General features: G+C 34.8%; 1 protein-coding gene across 2 annotated transcripts in view; it reads right to left on the bottom strand.

The window, feature by feature from the left end:
* The window catches only part of CADM2 (cell adhesion molecule 2), a 1,203,315-nt gene that overhangs the window by 197,171 nt on the left and 992,461 nt on the right, over positions 1-13,683 (bottom strand). The gene's annotated exons all lie outside the window — the stretch shown is intronic.

Raw genomic sequence — 13,683 nt, 5'->3', positions numbered from 1 at the left:
TTGATCAGCTGCCTCCTGCACACTCCTCACTGGGGATGTGCCCTCAACCAAGGTGCATACCCTTGACTGGAATTGAACCTGGGACCCTTGAGTCTGCAGGCTGATGCTCTATCCACTGAACCAAACCAATTAGGGCAATTAATTCCCTTTTAATGTGCACAAATTTCATGCACTGGGCTACTAGTGATATAATAATGTTTATGGTTTTATTCATCCAGATTTTAAATTATTTGGTATGAATTAAACCTCATGCTCAATATGTTGCTCTAAGTAGCTGAATTTTTATGCTAAAACATTATCACATAAATAAACTAGAGGCCCGTTGCACGAAGAGATTCGTGCAATAGGCCTTCCTTCCCCTAGCTGCCGGCATCGGTTTTCCTCCAGCACCTGGGACCTGGGACCCGGGACCCAGGCCTTTGCTCTGGCTGCAGCGGAGAAGCCAAGCCTCTTCAGTCTTCAGTCGTCCTCAGTTGTCTTCAGTCTTCACTTGGGCTGGAGCCTTCAGTCTTTGCTCCGGGCCTGCATATGCAAATTAACCGTCATCATTGCTTGGTTAATTTGCATACTCATCCTGATTGGCTGGTGGGTGTAGCGGAGTGACACCAATTTGCATGTTTCTCTTTTATTAGTGTAGATGGTTCAACAAAACTGCTCAGATAATCAAGTGTGTTTTAAAATTTAACTTTATAAAATTAATATGCATACACTCAAAATGTTTTCTCTGTCTTCTAGGTGTCAGTATACTCATCAAACAGATGCAAAATCAAGTATTTAGAAAGAGTAACACAAAATCATGAAGAAGTATGTACACATGTCTAGTTAATAAAGGTGAAATCCTAAAAGACAACATTCATTTTTGACAAATCAGAAAAAATAGGAATGTATTATTCTGTGTGTGTGTATTTACATATAAAACTACAATATCTTAGATCAGATGATTCCTTTTGCCCAATATCTTGCCTGTATAAAAACTGAAGGCCTTTCATTCTTACTAATAGAATATCTACTCTCTTCAAGAAAAATGGGTTAAGGAGAAAAGAACATATCATTTCTCAGATAGAAATAGAACATAACAGAAACTTAGTTTTAAAAATTCAAATCTAAAATGCTAAAACATTCAACTATCTGTTGACATGATATACTCTGCATTTGAGATAAATCAAATATATATCATTCCTACTAGTAACATATTGATAAAATGTGTCCTGCAAAAAAGTGGCAACTTCCAATTCTAGCAACTTTAGTCTTCAGAATTTAACTTACACCCCGACGTTTAACATTAATTATGATTTATTATTTACATGAAATGTTCAAATGATACTGTATGTGTAACCACATTATAGTTTGGTAAGTAAAGACAGGATTTACTAGAAGCCTCATCATAGCATGAACACCACACAATTACAGTTACTATATATCTGGTCAATGTCTCCTGCTGGGTGCCTGTAAAACTTCATAGCGGGTGGGGTCTCCGAAGTATTCAGCATGTGGCCCACGGAGTGTATCAGTCCCAAACAGGGTAAGATCTGGCTGTGTGAAGGAAGGGCTCTGCACCTGTCAGGCGTGCAATCGAGAAATGACTCCCATTCTAGAGCCACATAACTTAGTCTGTCCCAGATTCTGCCCAGACATCGGCAAGGCAGGGACACCATGAACATTTCCTAGGATAAACCACATGTTAGGATACAAAACACTTCTCAATAAATTTAAGAAGATTGAAATCATATCAAGAATCTACTCTGACCATAATGGTGTGAAACTAGGGGGAAAAAAGCCCGAAAAGCACACTAAGACATGGAGGCTAAACAATACATCACTAAACAATGAGTGGGTTAAAAATGAGATCAAGGAAGAAATCAAAAGATACTTTGAAACAAATGACAATGAGAACACAAAATCTATGGAACAAAGGGAAAGCAGTCCTAAGAGAGAAATTCATGGCATTGTAAGCATAGCTCAAGAAACAGGAAGACAATCTAAAATAAACTAACTTTTTTAAAACTTAAAATAACTAAGATAAAAACTACAAACAAAGCCCAAAGTGAGTAAAAAATAGGAAATAATAAACATCAGAACAGAAATAAATAAAATAGATTCTAAAAAATGCAAAAAACCAATGAAACCAAGAGGTAGTTCTTTGAAAGATAAATAAGATTGGCAAACCTTTAATCAGACTCACCAAGAAAAAGAAAAGAGAGGGAGGGAGGGAGGGAGGGAGAGAGAGAGAGAGAAAGAGAGAGAGAGAGAAAGAGAGAGAGAGAGAGAGAACCCAAGTAAATAAAATCAGAAATGGAAGAGAAGTAACAACTGACTACACAGAAATACAAGGGATTGTAAGAAAATATTATTAACACCTATACGCCAAAAATAAAAATAAAAATTTAGAAGAAATTGACTAATTCCTTGAAACATACAATCTTCAAAAACTGAATCAGGAGGTGAGTGTAGTATCCACCTAGTATGCTGCCATCTTGATTTCCCTGTGACTATTTTCTTGTTTCTTCAAAACAATATTTCCCTAGGTATTTATCACATGATTTCTTATTTTCCTTTAGAAAATATCTTTTAGTATTTGATAAAGTTCATAATTTTATACAGCTCACTATTTTCCTGGGTTCACAGAACAAGAAAATGATGTGGTATTTGAACTAAACAGTTTCTATAAGTTCTCATTCTTTTCAACAACCTACAATATATTGGTTTTCTTGTAGATATATGAAATATATTTGTCATACCCCACTATAAAGCCACCATATATAGCCATGCGGTGGTGTAACTATCATTGAACATTTATATTAAAGAAAGAAAAAGACTATATGCCATGCTATTATGGAAATGCAAGAACAAAGCTACACTGGGAATGAAAAAAAAAAAAAAGTCTGCTTTCATTAGATAGAGAAAACAGCCTTTAGTGATTTTGTAACATTACAGGGCCCTATGGCTGTGAAAGCCTTGAATTACTGTTTATAACATAGGGGAAAAAATGACTCAAGACTATATTATGTACATTTCTAATAACCCGCCTTATCTCCTACAGCCTGAAATTTTGATTAAATTTTAATAGTTCTGCTCCTATTTAGAGGATAACATAATTATTAGGTGAAATAAATTCTACAGTATACAAACTTTGAAAATCTAGAAACATGTTAAAACATTTAACAAAACTGCTTTTCTATTTTTGAAATTCAGGCACAGCCACAAAATATATAAATATAATACAGATTTCATCAATAATGGTCATGTATTTCTTTGTTTAATATTTTTCATTGCCAATGCACATTTGTGAATGAAAGTTTAAAAACTTAATCTTGCCTCCTTCCCTCAATTTCTCTACTTCATAGTAGTTTTCCCCTTCTTATGGGAAGGAAATATGTGTGCATCTTCCAGAAAATAATTACTGTCTCTAAAAAAATCAGCAAATCAATATTAATTAAAGTATTATTTCTAAAATATCTTAATGCATAAATCAAACATCCAATGGGAATATAATAAATCTCAGGGCAATAAAACAATTTACTATGTAGAATTTGAAAAATGACCAACTACTTTCTAAGTTTAAGGCATTTAATATAGTTTTATTTTTTTTTACTTCATTAATTTTATTTGTAATATATTTTTATTGACTTCAGAGAGGAAGGGAGAGGGAGAGATAGAAACGTCAATGATGAGAATCATTGATCTGCTGCCTCCTGCACACCCCCTATTGGGAATTGAGCCCACAATCCAGGCATGTGCCCTTAAGTGAAATCAAACCCTAGATCCTTCAGTCCCCAGGTCAAAGCTCTATCCACTGAGCCAAACCAGCTAGGGCTTACTTCGTTAATTTCATTTTTCTTTACCTTAGTTCTCTAAATTCATTTTTTAAAGTGCTAATTCATATTAAATGATATGCTAACTTTTAGAAGTCTGTCAATGTGTAAAAAAAATGGACAGCACTCAAATTTGCTTGTAACAAATTTTAGCAAAAGGCAGAACCAGTGACTAAAAAGCAAAGACAGCATGTTTTAACTAAAGTACACAGTTTTAAAATTTTTTACATGTTTATATTATGCTAAATATAGTTTATTTATATAAATAACATATACAATATTATTTATCTTATATAAATTCATATAAATACATACACTTTCATGTACACATGTTGAATATATAAAATATATAAATAAATTAATAAGAGGAAATATAAAATAGAATAAAAGTCCAATGTACAACTAAAATGGTTGAAGCTGAGAACCCTAGGACACCTGAGGAGTGACAGATAAAAGATAATTTGATAAAAGTTTTTTAGGAGTTGTATAGAAAGAGATTTATTTTTTTCAGTTCACAGAGGTAATATTCCAAAATTCACTGAAAAGATGAAATATATATATATATCCATCTAGACACATCATGTGAAATCTATAATTAAAAAGCACATTGTGCATGTTTTTTGTTTGTTTTTTGTTAATCTTCACTTGACGATATTTTTCCATTGATTTTCAGAGTGGAAAGGAGGGGGAGAGACACAGAGAGAGAAACATCCGTGTGTGCCCCAACCTCCAACCTGGACCGGGAATCCAGCCTGCAACTGGAATTGAACCCTTGACCCTTCAGTCTGCAGGCTGACACTCTATCCACTGAGCCACATTATGTTTTATTGCAGTAAATATAGTGGTTTGGAAGTAACCTTGAATTTCTACTTTGTAGCTGGGCTGAAATGAGATATGCTATGGAGGTGCCTGGTCACACACTACACTCTTTAGTTCCCAGGAGGGAAATCCATGGTGTGATATACGCTGGTTCAAAGGCTCCTACACTTGCTGGCTCCACGGTTTCCATATAAAGCTCTGAGATCTGGACTTATAGGCTTTGAGTGTGACTTGGTCTTGGAGATGGAGGCAGGCCCAACAACCATCCTACCCTGTGGAAAAGATTCTGGTTGTCTCTTAGCTTTGACTGAAATAATAAGGACCACATCAAAAGGAAGAGTGTATAAAATAGCCTTCCAGTGCAGGAGAGAATAAGAAAAATACGTTTCAGAAATAATCTGCTACACAACTGCATTTGTATTGTACATTCCACAACACACTTAGAATAATCCTACTGTGCAAATACTTTCTGGGAGGTTTCTAATGGGGGGAAAAAAAGATTTGAAATACTGAATAAGTGCTGCTTTTCAAAGCAACCAGATTTTTTTTCCTGCTGAGCCCCAGAGATCTGACATTGTAATAATCTGTTAGGCAAAATAAAAGCAATATCCTGTATACAAATTGGATAAAAAGTGGCAGTGGTACATTGTATTCAAGGAGGTTCAGAATTCACAAGTAAAATACAGGGTTGCCAAAAGTAGGCTTACAATGTAAGTACGCTAAACACAGAATTAATAACGCTATTGTAGTAATCATAACCTGCATGACTTTTTCCACAAATGTAAACCTTCTTTTGCCAACTCCTGTATATGCAGAAGTGGACACAAGGAGAGCTTTGGTAGCAATGCATCATGAAGAATACAATCATACTATATCCCAGAAAAATTAGTACAGTTGAGATCCCATCTGAGATCTACAGGGCTACTTATGATTAAACAAAACATACACTGGGGATTGTGCTAGGAGCTAACATATTATCTACCATAGGGTTGTAGGATAAGAAGAGAAATGAGAGTAATATGCACATATTCAATGTCATAATGAATTAGATGTGGGTAGACTTCTCCTTATTAAAGATTGATTGAGGCTAAGATAACTAATTTTCTACAAGTAAAATATGCTACAAATAAAATAAGGAATGAAGAGAATATTTTGTTCATTATTCATATCCAGGAGGTAGTTGCTTAGTGAATGGCTACTTGTCTCAGCAACTCCTTATTTTGGAGTAAAACCATTTGACTAGATTTAACCCTTAAGAATTGAGTAAAGTGGTAACATTTACTTTACTGCTCAGGCTTTTAAGAAGTTGGAAGAGCTTCTCCCCGCTCTCATCATCCATCTCCTGTTTGGAAGCTGGGGCTTCCAAAGCTCTAGGCAATGGGAATGACACAAAATGGAAGAGCCCTGGGTGGCTGGATCCCCACAGATCAAAATGCTACAAAATGCTAAAGACTTTTAACTGAACAGTACTTCAGAGAGAATTAAAATTCGATTGCCTTTAACTTTTTAAATGTGCGAGTTTGTTCATGAAATTAGCGTTACTATAACAAAATTGAGTAAAGCAAAATATAACATAGGTTCTACAAAAATAGTATTTATCAAAAGATAGAAACATAATCCTAAACAATTTTATAGGATTTACTACATAAACCAGAAAATAAATATTAAATAAGTCTTTAGAATCCTCAATGCACTAAAAGAACATAAAACTCTTACTCAAAAGGAGCAGAAAGACACAGAAAAAAAGTAATTTGAAATATAATAAAAATAGGATACAATCAAAAATAGAAATGAAGATAGAATACAAATATAAAATAATTCAAGTTCAAAGTAAAAGGAGCAGTCAAAGCAATATAAATGTAGTCAAAGTGAAAAAAAATGATTTAACCAACTTGACATGTCTCCAAATGCAGAAGAAATTAGCACATATGACAAGAGAACTCTCTCTATATGCATCATTTTCTCCTGCGCACATACACGTGTGTGTGTGTGTGTGTGTGTGTGTGTGTGTGTGTGTGTGTGTATTCTCAGTTATTTCACAGGGAAAATATTGAGAAAAATAAGACTGTGACAATTGTAACTAAAGACACATAATACAATTTCTATGGTTAAAATTAATTTGTGTTTTCATTTTAAAAGTTATTAAATTCCTAAAATGAAAGGAGCAATTTCATCACAACTTTGAGGATAAAAGGTTTTAAGGCCAAAATTTTATAACCAACCAATTTATCTTCCACATGATATTGCTCTAGAAAAAGAAAAGTTAGATATTCTAGGCCCCAGAAAAATACTATCTATTTCCTTTGTTTAAGAAAATAATTTGAAGATATTTTATTACAGAAAGGAAGAAAATCAAGAGAACTGGCTATCAGTTATAGGGAAGTATTGACATGGTCTCTCCCTCCTAGTGGAAGTCATTTCAATTTTAACCAATATTTATGCACAAAAATCAGTCATCATAAAATGTTATTTATAATAAAGGTATAAATATATTTAATATCCAACATTAGAAGATAAACTTTTTAAATATCAAAAAGCCTTCATTTTTAAGTAGAGGAAAACCTTTAATACAGGGAAATGTTATAATCCTAACTGAAAACAGAAGTATGCAAAAATAAGCATTCAATAGATAATTTTATGATAAAACAGATAAAGTACCTAATCAAGTGTTAAAATTTGGGTTGATTGTTTTTCTGCTTCTTTGTATTTTTCTGAATTTTCCCATTACATCAATTGTTATAGTACTTATTTAAAAACATTAAAACTTCAGAAAATATAGACTAAATCATGTTTTGGTACTTTATTATATGATTATTTATATTGAGTATTTACGAGCTATAGATTCACTTCATATATTTAGACTGCCTTTTAGCAATAAGCATACCATAAAATCTCATTGTAAAATGTGAAAATAAGAAAACATAGAAGCAGACAAAGCTCCAGAAAATAGAAAAGAAAAAGAAAAGTGACATTGTCATGTTAATCATATTAATGTCTTCTTACACCTTCTACTCACCACTTTTTATCACCATTTCAGATCAGATATCAATTTTCTGAACAAATATACATTCTTAAAGAAATACCCCATATCCTGTATTATAAAGATAATTTAATTTTTTAAAAGCATTTCTTGTTTTAGCACTAAGATACCTCATTTGTCTATGCTAAAAATATTAAAATTCACTGTTTGAATTACATGTCATAAATATATAGAAATTCACTGCAGTTTCCTTGTGATACAGAATTTTGAAAAAAAGAAAATCCACTTATCTTATTATATTTATTCTTTCTCTTATTTTAGAATTTATTTTTTTAAAAACAAAGCATCTCTATATTCTAGAGGTTTGGGCAGCAGTTCAAATGCTCTTGCCTGTGGTACAGGACATTATATTATGGGAAAATATTTCTATAATAAAATAATACATCATAAATATGAGGATCATGGGGAAAACAGTCTTTAAAACAAATAGAATAATACATCAAATGTGACAGACTTGAGTGATGACATAATATGCTCTTTTCTGTGATGGTGACACAAAATTACAAAGGACACACAACTGTCAGTCTTGATGTTTATCTTCTACCTAAGACTAATAAAGGAAGGAAGGTGATTGACAGCACACAGACTCAAACACTGTCTTAGACATACAGTTGTTACTTTTTATGCATACAAACAGTACTTTATTGTTGATTTTAAGGACACCTTCCTTTTCTAACTTGCTAAGATGCTATCTTTACCTAACACAACAAAGGAGCTTATAGTTTGATTTTAAAATTGAAACACTATCCTTCTTTGAAAATTTGCTTCTTGATGTGCTATTTGTATAGATTATGAGTTCATATACCTGTGTGTGTGTATATGTACATATTTATATGTTCAGGCAGAGAGAGAATAGCAAAGTCTTCTTGAAAGAAGGCAATAAGAAATAGAGACTAATTGAGAAAAAACATAAAAAAGAAAATCTAGAATGTAGATGATTTTTTGAATATATGTTTCTTTCAACTACATAAATTATTAATTAAAACACGTATTTAAAACTCTGAATATATATAGATGAAGTTCAAAGAAGTAGTAAGTACTTGTACTGATTTTTAAGAGCTTGCTATTTATTTGGAGGAGTTTAAATGTACAGATATAAAATACATAGGCGATAATTGCAAAGCAACATGAAAAAAAAGTGAATGATAATTGGCATAAAACTTTTTAAACTTTTAAAAATATGTTTTTATAGATTTCAGAGAGAAGGGACAGTAAGAGAGAGATAGAAATATCAATCATTATAGAAAATCATCAATCAGCTGCCTTTTGCACTCCTCCTACTGGAGATCAAGTCTGCAACCCAGGTATGTGTCCTGACCTGGAACTGAACCATGACCTCCTGGTTCATAGTTTGATGCTCACTACTGAGCCATACCAGTCGGTCTAGCATAAAACTTAATTAAGAGCTGGGATAGAAAGTAATTCAATAAAAATCTAATGAGTCAAGAAAACTATTTTCTAAACTTTGAATATAGAATTAGGCCTTGCACTGACAGTGACAGGCCAAAGGAAACTAAAGGTCAGAGAATTAGTTCCAGCAAAAGAAAGGATAGTCTTTGTAACAGGGTGGATAGGCCCATTTAAAGGAGTATGTGTTTCTGTCCCTCCTCATCCATGCACATTTGCCCTTCTCAGTTAAATGTAAGTAGTCTGTGTCATGCCCACTTCTGGGCCTCTGTTCTCATGTTCCCACTGTTTGAGGTATCTCTCTATGAATCCTCAGTTCCAAATCCTATCTACTAAGTTATTTCGCTTTTTTAAAATTATTGTTGGCAGTATTACAGATGTCCCCGATTTCCCCTCCCTTTGTCACCTCCTTCCAGCTCCCACCACCCCAGGCCTTCACCAGCCTATTGTCTGTATCCCTGGGCTATGCATATATGCATAGACATTCTTTGGTTAATCTCTTCCTGTCCCCCCATTTGTCTCCCCTCTGATATCTGTCAGTCAAGTCCTATTTCTTTTTAAAGGTTATCTCTCTCATATGCCTTTGCATAGATTATGCTTCTCATGCTTATTAAGATGTCCTATTGCTCTGAATTCTTTAAATATAGATTTCATTTGGGATATATGAATCTGTATGAAATAAGGTGCTATTATTATTTCTATTATACTTTAAGTTCCTTCAGAGTGTTATTATGTCTGGACTTGATTCATCTGTGTCAACCTCACAGTTTAGCTAATATAATTAAAAAAAACAACTAGAAATGGCTGTGACAACTAGAAAATGTTATATTCCTATTATCATTGGTAAGAAATAAACGTTTCTTTCAACATCTAACAACAAAGTTCAAAAATGTTTTTCCTTCAAATGCCAGTATGGTTCACTGAGAAGTTAAACGCATCATATTTAATATTTTAAAGAATACATATCCCATCAGAGAAATAACAAATTCAGCTATACCAGGATTTTCAAGTAAGATGGTGCCGGGGTTCATCTTTTGACAACACATTTGCTGTGAACACACAGTGATAATAGTAGAAATATAAAGGAAAACACAACGGATATAAAAACTGGCCAATTAACACAGTGGTGAACCGTGCCAAAGCTGTAGGCCTGGTTAGCGCCAGGTCTGAAGTTTGCTTCTATGGAGTGAAAGAGATTTAAGTGCTCTCAGACAAACAGGAGCGGGAATAGAAAGTTCTTGAAGCCAGGGATTGGAGAGAGGCCCCCAGCTAGAAATAAAGCTCATCAACACTGGGGCTGTGGCTTCAAACAACTGCCATCCTCTGGCCGTGAACACACAGTCTCTTCACCAAGAACTGAAGGAGTGGCTCTCTAACTACACCACCAGGCCCTGAAAGGCCTCGATTAAATAAATAAATAAATAAACAAACAAACAAACAAACAAACAAATAAATAAATAAATAAAAGTGTTTCTGGACTGGAGACTTAGGGAGGTAAGTTATAAGAGATAGGATGACACACAACCTCAAAACAGGAAAGAGTGAACACAGGAAGTGAGAAAGTAGGAGGGGAGACGAAAAGAGGGAGAGAAGCAAGAAAAAAAATCCCCCCAATTCCAGAATATTCAAAACAAAATTGCATAAAAATAATACTATATGTCAGTTGGACAAAATAATACAAAAAAGTCTATGATTATAATGCCGTCATTAATAAATGAAAGAATAATCTCCATTAAAATAAAATAAATTATGAAACAAAAAAATAAGCAGTAATGGAAAAAAAAACATAGGTTAACATAAAAGTAAGTAATTTTAAATATCATTAGAAAGTACAATCACTGAAATTAGAAATGGAATTATTAAATGTGTAGCTATTTTTAATGAATCCAGTGGCAAAGAGCTCAGGAAGACAATGGTATGTATGTATTATAAACTGAGTGGCCAGATTATTATGACCACCTCATCAGTACTTCATTGGGCCACCCTTTGCCTTCAATACTGCAGTGATTCTTCTTGGCATTGACTCCACGAGATGTTGAAAGGTGATGTGAGGAATCTGACACCATGCCTCATGAATAGCACTGTCCAGTTCTGTGAGATTTGATGGTTGTGGAACCAGTTGCCTGATGGCTCTTTTAACTTTGTCCCACAAAGGCTCAATTGGATTAAGATCTGGTGATTGTGGGGGCCATCTAAGCAAGGTAAAGTCTCCCTCATGTTCTTGAAACTACTCCTGCACAATATGAGCATCATGGCATGGCACATTGTCTTGTTGGAAGAAGCCATCTCCATTGGGATAGGCCATCAACATGATAGGATGAACCTGATCAGCAATGATACTTAGGTATGTTGCACTATTCAGACGTTTATAATGATCTGGCCCTCTAGCATCTTCAGCGCGAAATTATAGCAAATTTGCCTACAAACGTCAGGTGGTCATAATAATCTGGCCACTCAGTGTATATTAAATTACACATATTATACATATAATAGAGGCCCAGTGTGTGAAATCACATGGCCCTGCCCACCCGCGCGCACCTCGCTGTGCTCACAGTCCCGCCCACCCACTCGCCGGCTGCCAGACTTGCAGCAATTGGAGCCTGTGGACCTCAGGGGAGGAACTGAGAGGTGCTCCATGCACTTCATGGTTACTGGTTGTCTGGTCGTTTTGGTCGTGATGCCTCTTGGCCTTTTGTTATTATGATATACAAATATTTAAATATATATGGGTTTTTATGACAGCAGTCAAACAACCAGAATCCACACGGAGAACCTCAAGCATAAATCTTATAGTACACCCATAAGAATTAAATAGTGGAGTATTATTACAACACTCAGTTGTTGAAACTTTACCAAAACTTCATAAAGACTTTAAAAAAGAAATTTACACATTGATCTCATGAATATAAATACAAAGAGTAATAAAAAAAAATATTTAGAAAGCTGACTCCACTAGTATATATGAAAGATAATGCATCCTTACTAATTTGGGTTTATTACAGTAATGTGAGGTGTTTATAACGATAAAACGTTAATTAATGTATTTTGCCATACCAACAAAAGGAGGAAAAGCCCACCATTATTTCAAAAAACACAAAGGTATTTTTAAAAAGAATAACATTCATGATAAACTTTATAAATCTAGGAATAGAAGGGAACTAGTGATTCTAACTTTACTGTAGATTATCACTCCAATCATGCTCAGGGTTCCTTGACTTCCTCCCTCTGAAGATGTCATCCACACACCCACTCTTCAGACATGCTCACCATTTTAATCAGTATGTGCAGCCCTTTCATAATTTCCACTCCTCCTACTTTCTGACCAGCAACTAGCATCTCTCCAGAGCATCCCTCTTTGGGACTCCCTTAATACAACTAGAATGTTATTTAAATCCTATTATCCTACCACAGTTTCACTGTCCCACACTCTTCATGTCCCCTCTTCCTTCTGTATTCAGCTTGGATTTTGTGGTCAGTTTTAAAATTTATTTACTCAGCAAATATGTATTATCAAGTATGGTTTGGGGTCCTTGGAGGCACATCTGACACCAAGACCATTTTGGTGCATTCAACCCCAACCTCCTCATCTCTCCTTCACTTCAATACTTTCCCTTGGGAAGACCACATTTGAGTTAAATGGAATTCAGTCTACTTTAATATTCATGACTGTAATATGCATATAGAATGATTTCATCCTGTCTCATGGCTTCAATGCCATCAATATGCTGACAACTCCCATATTTATATCTTCAAACTGGACCTTTTTCCTGAATTTATGACCTATATATTCAATTGATTTCATACCTCTACTGAATGTCTAAAATGCTATTCAGACTTAACATATTCAAAGCAGAGTTCTTAATAGTATTTCCTGCACAAACAAGTTGTCTTAGTATTCTTCATCTCAGTTAACAACTCCACTCAACTAATTGCTTTGGCAAAAGAAACTGTAGAACTTCAAAATAGGGACAGCTTTCTTAAACAAGAAACACAAGCACAAACCAGAGAGGAGACCATTGCTAAATTTGACTACCTTAAAATGTTCAACCTCAGTTTAACACATCAAAAATATTAAATGACAGCTGTATTCAATATCTCAATAAAACAAAAAAAGGTAAATGATAAAATACTAATTAAATAATATATTATCAAAACATATAACTGACACATAAAAACAAGTTTATCAGAAAAAAACCTTTTGTGTTTTTTTTCTTTTTTTGAATTAATATGAATAATCTCAAAAACATTAACTGAAAAAACAAAATTTTTGAAAGATACATACAATGTGATTTTATATATAACTAGAGGCCCGGTGCACAAAAATTTGTGCACTCGGGGAGCGGGGGGAGGGGGGTCCCCCAGCCCGGCCTGTGCCCTCTCGCAGTCTGGGACCCCTCGGGAGATAACGACCTGCTGGCTTAGGCCTGCTCCCGGGTGGCAGAGGGCAGGCCCAATCCCTAAGTGCAGCCCCTGGTCAGGCTCAGAGCAGGGCCGATTGGGGAGTTGGGGCGCCGCCCCGTCATGCACAGAGCAGGGCGGATCGGGAGGTTGCAATGCCACCCTCAGTCACGCTCAGGGTAGGGCCGATTGGGGGGTTGGGCCACC

This window comes from Myotis brandtii, unplaced genomic scaffold, assembly GCF_000412655.1.
Source record: "Myotis brandtii unplaced genomic scaffold, ASM41265v1 scaffold546, whole genome shotgun sequence".
Taxonomy (NCBI): Eukaryota; Metazoa; Chordata; class Mammalia; order Chiroptera; family Vespertilionidae; genus Myotis; species Myotis brandtii.
Note: the sequence above shows the minus strand (reverse complement) of the source record. Positions and strands in the feature narration are given on the sequence as shown.